Raw genomic sequence first — 16,318 nt, 5'->3', positions numbered from 1 at the left:
TTTTTTTGTTACATTTAATATTATTATAGTCTGTCAAATTAGCATGAATGGACACGGAACAAAATATAAATACTGTATAACCATTGAGTGCAGACTTTGCTAAGGTAGAGAAAAAATCGCCTTTGTTCCGTACCAAAATGATTTTTTTTCACTTTCTCCAGTATTTACCTCTATTTTAAACCAAGTCTTAAGGTGCGCAGATTTTCGGAAGTAATAAATTATGAGCATTATTCTTCCGAGATGCAGTAGTGCAATTTTTCTCGGTTGCAGTTATTTAAATATCTGTGAACCGAATCTGCTTCCGAAGTACAATTCAGAGAATTCAAGATGACAACTTGTTAATTATGTATTAAATAAGCTTCCCGAGTGCCCAAAAGGTGCAATAGTACCTAAAATATTACCAATTTCCCCCATAAGATAATTCATCGTTGGAGAGCAAGAGGATAAAGAATATGCGTTTTTTTTTTAACGAAATGGACATTGGCTTATTGAGCTACTTATTAAATTAGGTTTTCATCGTCATAGTAATGAAAATTTATAGAAAACGTGCCCCTGCCAAAAAGCTGTAACTGCCCAAGAAAGATTTTCAATTAGGGCCTACAGCAAGTATAAGGTCGAAACAAAGACACTCCAGAGAATTAGAGCATGTATACAAAACAAGTTTAACTACCTATAACTACTGTATAACGTTTTATAAAAATCTGTTAAGACAGAAGAAAAGTTACAAATTTTGTCTAAATGCATCCTCCTGTAAGGGGCACTTCTCCTTGTACCAACGTAAACAGAGTTTTTTCACAAAACAAATGTACTAAGTGTAACTACTGTATAAAATTTCATAAAAATCTGTTAGGACAAAAGTTACTAATTTTGTCTAATTGCACCCACTTATAAGGGATAGTTCCACTTATACCAACGCTATCAGACATTGTATACAAAACATATATGGTACCTGTAAGTACTGTGTAAAATTTCATAAAAATTTGTTGAATAGGAGAAAATTTACTGATTTTGTCTAATTGCGCCCCCTATAAGGGGTAGTTCCTCTCATACCAACGTAATCAGAGCTTGTATACAAAAACATATAAGTTACTTATAACTGCTGTGTAAAATTTCATAAAAATCTGTCCGATAGGAGAAAAGTTACTAATTTTGTCTAATTGCGCCCCCTCCTATAAGGGGTAGTTCCCCTTATACCAACGTAACTAGAGATTGTATACAAAACATGTATGCTACCTGTAACTACTGTGTAAAATTTCATAAAAATCTGTTGGGTAGCTGAAAGGTTATTAGTTTGTCCCGCTAAATTTGCATTCTAGAACACTGCAGTGCACTGTGCCACGTGCCAAACGGTGTCAAAGGCTTGTTGTATGTCTAGAAATGCTACTTTTGTGTGGTGTTGTTTACGTTGGAAACCGTTTTGGATGTATGCAGTGAATCGGTGAATAGCTTCTCTAATACTGTAATAAGACTTAAATCCTAAGTGTGCATGATGGAGACTTTTGAATTTGTTTAAGTAACTGTGAAGTTGTGCTAGTATGAATCGTTCATAAATTTTCCCGAGAAAATCCAAAATACTTATCGGTCTATAATTTGTTGATGCAGTCGGATTTTTTCTTGGTCTCGGTATGGCTATTATGTGCGCCAATTTCAAAGCTGCAGGAAAATGGTTGTTTTGCAGACAGGAGTTGTATATTTTTGTTAGGTGAGTAATAACCCCTTTAGGTAAATGTTTCAACATAAGTAAGTTAGTAATATTAAAGTCGCATGTACCTTAGATAGTTGAAGCAGCAATTTGTCCGAGTGCGGTTTTTAATATTTTTAAATGAGACATAGCTTCGGATTTTAAAATTACCTGATTGTACAAGTATTCATTTTACATAAAACATTACATTATTCACGTAACAAATAGGGGAAAGAAAAAACTCAAGAGGACTGAAAACAAGATACAATGATAAGATTCAATGCACATAGATAGAATGCATAGAATTTACACAGTATAAAACATCCACACACACACACACGCACACGCAAGTCTTGCAAACATATTACATATCGTGGGCTATTACCAAGCACAACCAATCATGTATAAAAAAATTAAGAGTTTTTTTTTTTGCTTTCTCGAAAATCAGAAGCACATCAAATACAAGTAAACAAAATGTATAGTGAGTTTCATGTGTTCACCATAGAACTTTAATAATAATAATAATAATAATAATAATAATAATAATAATAATAATAATAATAATAATAATAATCCATGTATTGTGGGTCCCTATCACCACGGCATGGCGCGTCCTCAGGTTGCGGATAGAGGAGACGGCCTCCAGATATGGAGGGTAGCTGCGAATATATTGAATAAGCAGTCGTGGAAAGCCGATAAGGGGTGGTCCTCCAGCTTGAGGGTTGGGCGAAGGGCTAACAAACCATCACCGTAAAAAACAGCTTGTTACGTATCCCTATAATAAGCCTCGGAATAGGACTGATTCTCTGGCACGACCACAGCAAAGGAATAAGGTTTTGAGATTTGGCACTTGGAACGTAACTAGTCTTTATAGAAAAGGAGGGGTAACATTAGTAGCTAAAGAACTAGCTAGATATAGAATAGACTTCGTGGGAGTACAAGAGGTTAGGTTAGATGGGAATGGCATATCACAAATAGGAGATTACTTGTTGTATTATGGGGAAGGAAACAATAATCACCAATTAGGAACAGGATTCTTTGTTCATAAAAGAATAAAATCAGCAGTAAAAAAGGTCGAATTTATCAGTGACAGGTTATCATATTTAGTACTTAAGGGTAGATGATGCGACATCATAGTTATAAATGCTCATGCCCCTACAGAAGAGAAAGACGACCATATAAAGAATAGCTTCTATGAGGAATTGGAACATACTATTGATCATTTCCCTAGATATCACATGAAAATTTTATTGGGGGATTTCAATGCTAAAGTAGGACGGGAGGATATTTTTAGACCAACTATCGGAAAAGAGAGCCTACACGCAATTAGCAGTGACAATGGAGTTAGATTAGTCAACTTTGCCACATCGAAAAATTTAATTGTCAAAAGTACAACATTCCCCCATAAGGATATACATAAATATACTTGGACTTCTCCAGATGGATTGACACACAACCAAATAGATCACATCTTGATAGATAAACGGAGACATACTAGTATAGTAGATATTCGAACTTTCAGGGGTGCAGACTGTAATTCTGACCATTATTTGGTGATTGGAGAATTAAGAGAAAGATTATCAGTAGCCAAGCGAGTAGAGCAACAAGTTAATATTACTAAATTCAATATTTTGAAATTAAAGAACGAGGAAGCTAAGCAAAATTATCAGGTCGAAATTTCGAATAGGTTTGCCACTTTAGAAAGTTCCGACGAAGTTGAGAAAGAATTAGATGTTAATAGCGTGTGGGAAAATATCAGAGATAGTATCAAAATTGCAGCTGAGCAGAGCATAGGTTATTATGAAACTAAGAAAAAGAAACCGTGGTTTGATGAAGATTGTTGCATGGTAGTAGAAAGAAGGAAACAGGCAAAATTGAAATTCTTACTGGATCCAGTTGAGGAGAAGAGAGATAATTATTTCAATGAAAGACGGGAAGCAAGTCGTACACTTAGGAATAAAAAGAGAGGTTACTTGAAGGAAAAACTGAATGAGGTAGAAACAAATAGTAAGAATAAAAACATTCGAGATTTATATAAGGGTATAAAGGAATTTAAGAACGGATATCAGCCAAGGGTAAACGTGAACAAGGATGAGAATGGTGACTTGCTTGCAGACTCTCCATCAATCCTAAACAGATGGAAAAAACTATTTTGCGCAACTACTAAATGTACATAGGCCAAATAGAAATGATCGGGACGAAATTGAAATACAAACTGCTGAGCCATTTATACCCGAACCCACGCTTTCAGAAGTCGAAATTGCGATAGAAAATCTGAAAAAGTACAAGTCTCCAGGTTTCGATCAAATTCCAGCAGAATTAATACAAGAGGTCGGAAGCGCATTATATAGCGAAATTTATAAACTTGTGCTTGCTATTTGGGAAAAGGAAATTGTACCAGAACAATGGAAGGAGTCCATAATTGTACCTATTTTTAAAAAGTGGGACAAAACCAACTGTGGTAACTTTCGAGGAATATCACTTTTGTTGACGTCGTACAAAATTTTGTCCAATATTCTTTTGAGAAGATTAACTCCGTACGTAGATGAAATTATTGGGGATCATCAGTGCGGTTTTCGGCGTAATAGATCGAATATTGATCAGATTTTTTGTATTCGACAGATAATGGAGAAAAAATGGGAGTATAAGGGTACAGTACATCAGTTATTCATAGATTTCAAAAAGGCATATGACTCGGTTAAGAGGGAAGTATTATATGATATTCTTATTGAATTTGGTATTCCCAAGAAACTAGTTCGATTAATTAAAATGTGTCTCAGTGAAACATACAGCAGAGTCCGTATAGGTCGGTTTCTATCTGATGCTTTTCCAATTCACTGCGGGCTAAAGCAGGGAGATGCACTATCACCTTTACTTTTTAACTTCGCGCTAGAATATGCCATTAGGAAAGTTCAGGATAACAGGCAGGGTTTGGAATTGAACGGGTTACATCAGCTTCTTGTCTATGCGGATGACGTGAATATATTAGGAGAAAATACACAAACGATTAGGGAAAACACGGAAATTTTATTTGAAGCAAGTAGAGCGATCGGTTTGGAAGTAAATCCCGAAAAGACAAAGTATATGATTATGTCTCGTGACCAGAATATTGTACGAAATGGAAATATAAAAATTGGAGATTTATCCTTCGAAGAGGTGGAAAAATTCAAATATCTTGGAGCAACAGTAACAAATATAAATGACACTCGGGAGGAACTTAAACGCAGAATAAATATGGGAAATGCGTGTTATTATTCGGTTGACAAGCTCTTATCATCCAGTCTGCTGTCCAAAAATCTGAAAGTTAGAATTTATAAAACAGTTATATTACCGGTTGTTCTGTATGGTTGTGAAACTTGGACTCTCACTCTGAGAGAGGAACATAGGTTCAGGGTGTTTGAGAATAAGGTGCTTAGGAAAATATTTGGGGCTAAGCGGGATGAAGTTACAGGAGAATGGAGAAAGTTACACAACACAGAACTGCACGCATTGTATTCTTCACCTGACATAATTAGGAACATTAAATCCAGACGTTTGAGATGGGCAGGGCATGTAGCACGTATGGGCGAATCCAGAAATGCATATAGAGTGTTAGTTGGGAGACCGGAGGAAAAAAGACCTTTAGGGAGGCCGAGACGTAGATGGGAGGATAATATTAAAATGGATTTGAGGGAGGTGGGGTATGATGATAGAGACTGGATTAATCTTGCTCAGGATAGGGACCGCTGGCGGGCTTATGTGAGGGCGGCAATGAACCTTCGGGTTCCTTAAAAGCCATTTGTAAGTAAGTAAGTAAATAATAATAATAATAATAATAAAATCCCAGACACTTAGACTTCGCAGAAAGTAATTTATTGTATGCGGTATTATTTATATAAGTATAGCCATGCTACACGGGGGAAATTACAATTAAATACGAGTATCTAAATAAACAGGAGGCTACTATAATAAATAGAGAGAACACGTAGTTTGAATAGAAGTACCTGGAATACCGTAGGGACAGTGAGAATCTCGTTAATCCATTCTTGCTCGTCACTAATTAAATGACGAGGCATGTGGCTATTCTAGACGTATTGGATTACGTCCTCTTACAGGGGAATTGCCCCTGGACCAAGAAGAGAACTGGGGCCGGGGAAGTTGGTAAGCCTCATTTAAGGAACCGATAATTATCTATGATCTGGTGATGTTCCTTCGAACTCACCTTCACAAGGGGTTCCACCCCGCTCATCACTTAGTCGAGGACATCGTCTGCTTCCACTCGGAGACCCTCCAAATGGGCGTGTGTTCCTACATCCCGCAGAAGCGGGATTTGACCTCTCTTCCCAGGGATCCGCAGATCCCTATTGAACACTCGATAGAGGGGTTTCATGTGTAATCCAGACTTGACCCTAATGCCAAGGGGGAGAGATATTTCTCAAGGCGTAATCTGCCGACGACCCCTAGAGTGGTTAGGCAGTCTCTGATCTCAAGAGGAATGGCCCCTCTGGAGCCAACCACTATCGGCAGTACCTTGGCGACTCGAGCCTGACCACCGGCCAGATTATCGGCAAGTGCCTGATATTTGCTGACCTTTTCTTTGTGGGCGTCGTAGAGGGAGGACCCATTCTCATAGCTGACGGTTACATCGACTACGAGAACCCCATCCTCGTTAGTAAGAACCAGGTCGGGTTTGAGTCTCCTCTCATCGACGAGATGCTGAGGCTCACGGGCTACTGTATAGCCTCTTTTCGTTGATTCTTCTGTTATTCTCTTCACAATGGCATTATGTCTGTTGATGCACATGCCTTTTCCTGCCACACATTCTCCGAGTACGTGCTCTAGCGTCTCAGGTTTTTCATGGCAGCGGCGGCATGCAACGTTCCGGCTGTTGTCCGCCCGAGCTAGGGTCACGTTGACACCATACGTGTTATTCCGCAGCTTAAGGGCATCGATGAATCGCTTTGGATGGAACACGGAAGGATCATAGAGCCAGGAATTGACGACGGGATCGTTTCTGAAATTAGGTACGCCCTGCCCCTGCGATTGGAGGGCGCAACAATCGTCGGCTTCTTTCTCTTTCAGTTGATTTCTGGCTCTCACCAATGCATTAGATGTCAGAGGGAAGTTCAAACGGAGCGCGTTTGCCAACTTCAGCAGGCGCATCTCAAGCCTGCCTCCATCAATAGATGCTCGCATGAGCGGATCAACGTCATAGTTACTCCCGCTGTTTTCCCGCGCTTGCTTGAATTTCTTCACGTTGACATTCAGAGCACTGCACTGGGCAGAAATCACATTGTGTCAGCACTCGCTAGGGCCCTTGCAATGCTTTGTCTTAATTAGTCAGTCGGATTCCCCAAGTCCGTGCCACTTATGAGTCGACCGTATCAACTGGTTTGTAATGAAACAGTTTAAAGAAGAAACATAAGACCCCAAAGAAAACGGTGATCAGACAAATACTAAACCACTTTGAAACCGGAACAATCTTCACTTAATCCGTGTCGTAAAATATGATGATGTTGATGATGGTATTATTATTTCTACTTGTTTTTTGACGAGTGTTCCAAACCAAGCCATATAATCGCTACTCTGAATGAAGACTGTCTCATTGTAATAGGATTCTCTTCCCTAGTCATAACTCATTTGTAAGACGTGAGTGATCCTACATTATGAGAGTTGTGAAACTTTCGTTAGGTGTCACGAGTGTTTTTGGACAAAAATGAAATTTATTTCTGGAGTTAATATTCAACACACATAAGAAAGTAAAATAATTTTAATGTGTAGCGAAGTAAAAAGATGAACTATCCTTCTCTAAATTCCATAAAAAATTTTACGGTTTAATTCGATATGTAGGCCCTAATTATTTTTTTTTAATATCATAACTGGTCCAAAAAGGGGCTACAAGAACCTAAACTGCTGCAAGTATCGAACATATGACTGACGAAGAATATGGAATATCAATATAATATGTTTATTATTGTAAACATATAGCTCTAATATTTATTATTTCTTATATTGTTTTATTATTTATGAAAATTTGCTTTCAAACGTTGTCAACGTTCCCATGAAGAATACTCGCATAGGTAAACAAATCATACAGAAAACTGAACTCCAATATGAACTTAATAATGGTAAACATAGTCACTTCAGTATTACCATTATTAAAACAAATATAACTAAATTTTTACAATGGTAACATGTTTTAATTTTGCAATTAAACTTACTGTTTAAAAGCTATAAATCAGATATAAATGCAAATGGTTTTAATAACAGACAATAGTGTTGCCAGGGGGACGAGTTGTACTATTTAATAAACATTCAATCGACTTCCAAGGGATGTTGCCACTTGGTACTTGTGTAAATGGTGTATATAAAACTTATGGAAAATTTATAATGTAAAAAATAAAACTAACGGAGACTCGAACCTACTACAACCATCTGCGTTAGATCTATACTTAAGCCATCTAAACTACAATGATTCAAAAATATTTGCTGCGTATTACGTAGCTTTCTCATTCGTCTTCGTTTCGATAAATATTGCACCTCATTTCGATAGATTTAATAATAATAATAATAATAATAATAATAATAATAATAATAATAATAATAATAATAAATAATGGATTTATTTAACCTGGCAGAGTTAAGGCCGTAAGGCCTTCACTTACACTCAACAAGGATTAAAACTTGCTTACACAGTTGAACATAAAACTGGATCGGAATTAAGTAATTACATACTGATACAATTTAGGTACATAATGAGATCAAAAGAGGTAGTTACATAAAATTTACCTCATAAAATAAAAATAAACATAGTGAAATAGATATTAATGTTGTTAGAACCAAATACGAATCACATAAAAACAGAAGCCGATAATTCAATAAAAAAATGTACACATTAAAAATAAAAGTAAACACATTAGTATACATATTAGTATTAGATTACAATTAAGTAGGATTTACATAATTAAACCAGAAACCGACAATTGAATAAAATGTACACAAAAAGTAGATTAATAAAAAAGCAACAACGCAGTGGGATACATATTGGCGTTAAGTGATAAATAAACACGATTTAGATAAAAAAAATAAGAAAAAAATACAAAAAAAAATAAATACAGTGAAATACATTCCATTAAATATTTGCAACGCGTTAGGTCTGGCAACTCATCATAAGATATTTTTCTAATTTACATTTAAAGGAAATTAAAGTTCGGCAGCCCTTGACTTCAGGCGGCAGAGAATTCCAGTGACGAGAAGTGGCAACAGTGAAAGATGAAGAATAAAGAGATGATGTGTGCAGTGGTATTTCTAGCGTGTTATCATATTGTGACCGAGAATTTAAGTTATGATACCGAGAAAGACTGTGGAATCGGACAGATAAGTAAGAGGGAGTAGAGGTGTGCAAAATTCGGTATAAGAGAGAAAGGGAATGTAACTTTCTCCTCTCATTTAATCTGAGCCACAATAATTTATCGAAAGAAGGCGAAATGTGATCGTAGTAGCTGACATTACAAATGAAACGAACACACGCATTATGAACACTTTGCAGTTTCTGGGATAAATCCACCCTGAGATCATTGAATAAAGATTCACAATAATCGAAATGGGGCATAATAAGAGTCTGTACAAGCGTGTACAGTATTTATCAATTTTATTGCTATTTCACTCTTCAGAGGCCCTGATGCAGCTAGAATGAACCCTTCGTTTTATTTTATAACATATTTCAGAACAGAATATATCACCTTTACTTAGTTTAATTGTATCATTTTGTGAACTGGAGCTTCAAGGTAGCGGGCATGCGCACTGTTCTGTTTCTGGAAGTTAGACCGTTGTCGTCGGCCCTTTCTTTTTGAACCTTATTGTACAGTTGTCAAAAAAAAAAAAAAAAGTGGCCGCACTCGTGAACAGCGAATAATTTCTAGATCCACTTCGGGTCTCGGCGATGTTACACGAAACTCAAGCTTATAGAAGTAGTTCCGGAACTATGGAATTGTTCCATATCTGCGTCTAGTAGACCAGCGGTAGCTTACTCGCTTAATCAGTCGAAGGTTGTAAGTTCGGGCCATGTTCAAGTTTTCGTTTTATTTTTTAATCATTCTTTAGCGATATAAACAATATTCAAATTGTCATTTATATTCTGTTATCGCTCTTTATCGATATAAATAATATTCAAGTTATTTATATTTTTATCGTTCTTTTAGCGATGTAAATAATATTCGAGTCATAATTTTTTATATTCTGTTATCGCTCTTTAGCGATATAAATAATATTAGTCACCATTTTTATTCTGTTATCGTTCTTTAGTGATATAAATAATATTCAATCATCATTTGTATTCTGTTATCCTTCTTTAGCGAAATAAATAATATTAAAGTTATCATTTGTATTCTGTTATCGTTCTTTAATGATATAAATAATATTCAAGTTATCATTTGTATTCTGTTAGCGTTCTTTAGCGATATAAATAATATTATAGTTATCATTATGTTGAATTCTGTTATCGTTCTTTAGCAATATAAACAATGTGTATTCTATATAAGTAATTATTATCACATAAACAATCATTTTTCTTAGTAAATAGGTTATTTTATTTAAATAATTAATTATATATTATATAATATATTATATTAATTAAGCAAAGCGATATTGATCATTTACATTCTGTTATCATTCTTTAGTGATATTGTAGGAAATAATATTCAAATTATTTATATTCTGTTATCGTTCTTTAGCGACATAAATAACATAAATATAGATGAGATTTGGAATAATACAGTTGCACAATATTGGTGTTATTTTTTCCTTTTTAAATTATTGCATTATAGGCCTACTATCTTGAAACACAATAAAATGCAAAGGAGTGGCAAGGAATTGAGCCTGATACGTTGACATCTAAATTCCGACTTTCTTCCGACTGAGCTACGAGGGCACAAGTATAGAAACATTTGGAGAAAAATTGGCGCAATTCCCCTCCAAGATTTTCTGATGATTTATAGAACCTCGTCTAGGATGCGGGGGACAAAATCTAATTGGAATTTCCCGGTCTCTGATCGGGTCAAAAATTCTGATAGAACTAATATTTAACCCTTGCGGTGAATTTCAGTGAAGTCTGGAGGACACAGTTAGTGAAATCCATTCTTCTCACCTCCACTTTTGGGCCCCCTGGAATCTTTTAAGATGCGAAAGAGACAGTGGTGTGCGGAAAGGAATGGGAAGTTACCGCATTTATTCTTCTCAAGAAAAACTGCAAACATTTACAAAGGAAGATCTTAATATAAAAAGGAGCATCTTCTTGCGGACCACTAGAAAAAGAACTAAGGAAGAGATTAGTAACGTGCTTTGGAATGTGGCAGTTTAAGGAGAAGAAACATGGACACTGCGACGAAATAAAGAGAAACGAACAGAAGCATTGAATAGAAGCATTTGAAATGTGGATGTGGAGAAGAATGGAGCGTGTGAAGTGGACAGAGAGAATAAGAAATGAAGTTGTGTTGGAAAAAGGGGATGAAGAAAGAATGATGTTGAAACTGATTAGACAGAGAAAAAGGAATTGATTGGGTCACTGGTTGAAAAGAAACTGCCTACTGAAGGATGCAATGAAAGGAATGGTGAACGGGAAAAGAGTTCGGGGCAGAAGAAGATATCAAATAATAGACTACATCAAGATATGTGGATCATGTGCGGAAACTAAGAGGAAGGCAGGAAATAGGAAAGATTGGAGAAAACTGGATTTGTAATGAAAGATCTGCCCATGGACAGAACACTTACAGTATGTATGTCCAGTATGCTTGGAATATCGTGGCTGAGAACAGTCGCTATTTGAAAAAAAAAATAAATTAATTAATTAATTAATTTAAAAAAACTCTAGTCCAGGCGTCTCAGGGCCAACGCATGAAAGTTGTTACAGGGAGCAAATGTAGATAGCGTAGTAAGCTGAAGAGATAAGCACAATACCCAAAGATAGCCGATCGTTCATTATGTTACACGCATGAGGGAGCTAAGTTGTAACTGTCGCGGGAGAAATGCCACAAAGCTGCACTTTTGAGTTGTACTGTCACAATAGATGGTTATTTCCGGAATGAATACAATTTCTTAAGTAGTTTGCAATAATAATAATAATAATAATAATAATAATAATAATAATAATAATAATAATAATACATTTATTTACTAATGATATATCAATGAGTAAAAATAAGACACATGAAGCATGAAGAACCATACATGTTACGTAATTATTTAAGCACAAGGAACTGGCCACCTTACCCCATTATCTCCTGGCCTAGTTGTCTTTAAGTGGTGCCTTGTTGGTATCACTTGTGTCGTTCAGACCTGTCTTCGGACAGTTGACTAAACAACAACAATACTTCATTTCTAATAAATGGTTTTTGGTATCTCTCTTCTTTTTAAGTGTACACTATACTTAATTAAATAAAATTCAATTATATAATAATAAAATTACAATTAAACTTGTTGGTTGTTAAAGTACGTATTTTTATGATACGTCAATAATAATATATTAATTACAATAATAGTTAAATAATATAGTTCGTGATGTTTTCGATAATTAAAAATAACCAAAACATCTTAGAAATTCAAAACAATCTTAAATCTGGTCTCAAATTCTTTTCTCAAGTCCTTCAGTACGTCATTATATTTGTTACACTAGTCTTTATTCAAATTAGGTAACAATTTTAGATTAACAAAGTGGTAACAGTTACCAACTGAAACTTGCGACTCCCACAATTTCACTTGCCCTATGAAAGCTTTTATTTCCTGATACATTTGCGGTAATAAGGACATCCTTTCCTCGGAGCTGGACACTACATCGTAGCGGTTGCAGATGCTTATTCAAACGTCGCGGTCAATGACGTCATCCGGAGATACACGAACTGCTCCCGCATCTTGTTGCACTTTTACATACAAAAAATAGAGAGAGGAGGAAGTGCTCCGAGGAGGCCCTATTGAGACGGCTGCTCTAGTCGATTGCATGCCCACTAGACTCCAAGATGTGATGGAGATGTGGGGAAGAATATTGAATCGTGGCTTTTTGTTTTGTTTTTTGAACTCTTAATTGTATGAATATTCTAAGGCAGACGTCAGTAAGTTTGTTTTGTTTATGCCACGAAAAATATGTTTGTTGAGAATAAAATCTTTTTTTCTTTCCATTTGCTGCCAAAATGTCATAATAAATAATGATAAAGTCATGGCATAATCCATTTATGAACCTGATGCTAATTACTAAAATAATAATTAATGAGACAGGAGCAATTATGTACGTTTTCTCTCTCGTTGTTGAAGCAAAACAAAAAAGAACGTAAAAAGCACCAGGTTGTGTTTGAATGCAGGACTCCACGTATAGCAGGCCGGAACGCTACCATTACGCTATGAAGTAACACGCAAAATACTTTAATTATAACTGTAGATATCAGGCAACATGGTCCAAGAACATGTAACATCGCCTGTCTCCCAATTGTAGCGAAAATAACCGAAGGGAACTTTGCTTCTAGAGAGCGGCCACGTTTTCTTTTGACAACTGTACATATCAGCCAGAACCTCAATAAGAGGAAAAACGCACTTACCCACTCACGCACACACACAGACACACACACATACACACATATATATACACATACATTTGCACAAAAATGAAATACACACGCGCTCGCACACACACGGTGTGGCATGCTGTGTACACTGGCGTTCAACGATATCTGTCCTCCAATTTTCTTATTGTGTAAGCCAGAGATGTCAAAGTAAGCGCATTTTTCTGAGCTTCAGTCGTGCGAGGGCATCAAGCGCTAGGTATGGAAGGAGAAAGGATTCTGTATATGAATTAAGCAGTCTGTTGGATTAAGAAAACAGTGGTGTGCAAACTTCAAACGGAACGTGAAATTTTATGTCGTTATTTTAATATGGATTCTTTCTATTAGAGATTATGTATGTATTGTCTGTAAAACGAAAGTACTAACACCTATTTCTTAATATTCCAGTTGTGTTTTAAACGTTAATAACATACTGAAGAGTTAAGAAGGAATATTCATATAAATTCCATAGTAGTAAAACTATACTGTGCTAAGTGAATGAAATACATAATTTATAAAGAAAGTGATATCCCAAAGAAAGAGATTATGACATAATAATTTGGAATTGATCTTGATGGTATCTTTAGCCTTATAAAAGTAATCAATAAACTAATCAAAACAATATTATAGTACAAAGCAAAGTTACCTAGGTATGTATTAACTGTAACTAATATTACATAACAAAACTCTTATCGCATTATGTTTTTAAGGTGATATTGGTACGCAGTTTCCTATCATCAGAATAATAAATTATTTTCTCGAATTCTGCTGAAGCTATAAAGCTGACGTTTTACCAACACATGGGCACATATTTTCTGTTTATGATCTAACAATAATTGCTTTGTTAATTTTTTTTCCTTACAAACATTTTCCATGCGAATATTTTCAAAATATTCAATACACTATCTTCAGTAATATTTATTTAAGATATATTAAATTTACGAGAACATTGTTTCAGTATCTGTAAGGCTACTAAATAAAAATATCTGAAAATTTCACTTTTCTGTACTAAAGTTGAGAAAATATTCCTTTTGAGTAAAAACACATTGTACTCTAAGCCTAAATACTTCAATTTTTTTTAATAAGTTTGCAATCTGACACGTATGCTCATTTTAATACGAGTATAAGTATAGTGCATCACTAACAACCATTATACACGAAAAAGTCTACTTGTGATAAATAAGGGTTAGAAACTTGTTCTGGGCGGCTATTCAATTTTTATATACATCTGAAGTCCGATTAATATAATATGTTGTTAATCAGCGATGTATGCAATGAAAGGGGAAAAAAACTGGCCACCCTACATCATTATCATTATCTCTTAGCTTAGTTGCCTGATGAGTGCTACCTATTGGTGTCACTTATGATGTTCAAACCTGTCTTCGGACAGTTGACTAAACAACAATAAACAAGTTGAAAAATAAACAAAAAAAATAGAAATGCGTATATCAAATAATCACAAAGTTACTCAATCAAAATATAGGAATATTAAACGTAGATTTAATATTAATATTCAACGTTCCATGGAGCAACTGTACATCCATCTAGCGGTTGTTTTAAATCGACGGTGGCGATCCTGCTGGTTGTTCTCTTTCACATGCTACCGTTTTCAACATTACGATAGCCAATGTGTTATATACGTGATCAGGGCCGGAACCTACGTGAACAAATCAACAAAGTTTCTTCAACAGCATTATCCGAATATGATATACGTGAATGTCTTGTACATACTTGTCGCAGATTTGTAGAAGAGATGAGAGCACAATTTCCTGACGTTGACAGAATAATGGCTAATGTTACAAAAGGTGTTTGCTAAGGCAGCGAATCGCATTTATGAATTCGCAAAACATTTCGCCGGTGTACCTATTCTTCCATCTTCAATTATTACCCGATGGGAAACGGGGGTTGAAATCAAGCAATAATATTATCGTGACAATTTCCAATCAGTAAAGAAGGTGATTCAGTTATTTGACTCAAGTGATGTAGCAACCAAAATATCCCAATAAATATTTAATGATGCAGCCATTGAATATAATATAAATTATAGTTAGTAGAATTTTGGGTTCTGCCAGCTATCATTGTAGCTTTAGAAACAACGAGTGCAGAACTCACTGCTCAGATAACACTGATTATAAATATTGTTCCTAATCTGAATAGCGCTGAAGATGAATTTGAGAAACGCATAGGCCTATGTACAAAAACGAAAAACATCTCATCATTACACAAATAAATAATAAGTAAATTGGTAATGATTATTACTTTATAATTAGTTTAGAAATATGTCAACACAAAATGAAAAGTATTTAATAATCAGTTATTTCTCTTGAATCAACTGTACTGCTGCCAGCATCAGACTGTCTATGGTTGTTCAACCCCATCCTAAGCCACATAAATATACTACGTTGCATAGCTAGTGGATAGTAATACTTTTCCCTGATTAATAAGTAATGTCGGATTTAGATCAAAAATTTAATTGAAGTGTGTTGTGACAAGAAATTAATCTAATGTTGAAAGTAAAGGTCATTAGAGGTTTGTTATCTCGCGACGGCACCAGTCCCTGTCTTTTGGCTTAGGTCTTCCAAGACGTTGTAAATCAACCTCGATTTGAAATATTTTTCGAAATGCGGCAGCTTATTTCCAATAATGATTTAGAAGGACTCTATTCTCAAATTCATCTTCGATAAATTCATTGTGGGGGGGAGGTTACTATGGGATAAAAAGAAAGTTCTTCTGCGTTTTGTGACAAGAGTACATTTCTAAAAGAAACGATGTTTGCAATATATAAACATTTTGGACTTAACATTTGTGATCCAAAATTTATTAAAGAGTTTTGAGTCTTCTATCTGTACATTAAAAAAAATTAATATAACTGCACATCTTCCAGTGATTTTGAACTTAATTTAGGCATACTATGCATTTCTTCATTGATTCTTCCATTGTTGTGTGTTGTAGAAAATTGCTGTTAAAACGAATTGTGTATTCTGGATAACTGTAACATTTTATGTATTATAGTGTAGGCCTATAATTGTATTGTGTATCAAATTGTGTATTGTAATTTTATTGTTTATTGTTC

The sequence above is a fragment of the Periplaneta americana genome, chromosome 13, assembly GCF_040183065.1.
Source record: "Periplaneta americana isolate PAMFEO1 chromosome 13, P.americana_PAMFEO1_priV1, whole genome shotgun sequence".
NCBI classification, from domain to species: Eukaryota; Metazoa; Arthropoda; class Insecta; order Blattodea; family Blattidae; genus Periplaneta; species Periplaneta americana.
The sequence above is the reverse complement of the archived record's forward strand: the minus strand, read 5'-3'. Positions refer to the sequence as shown.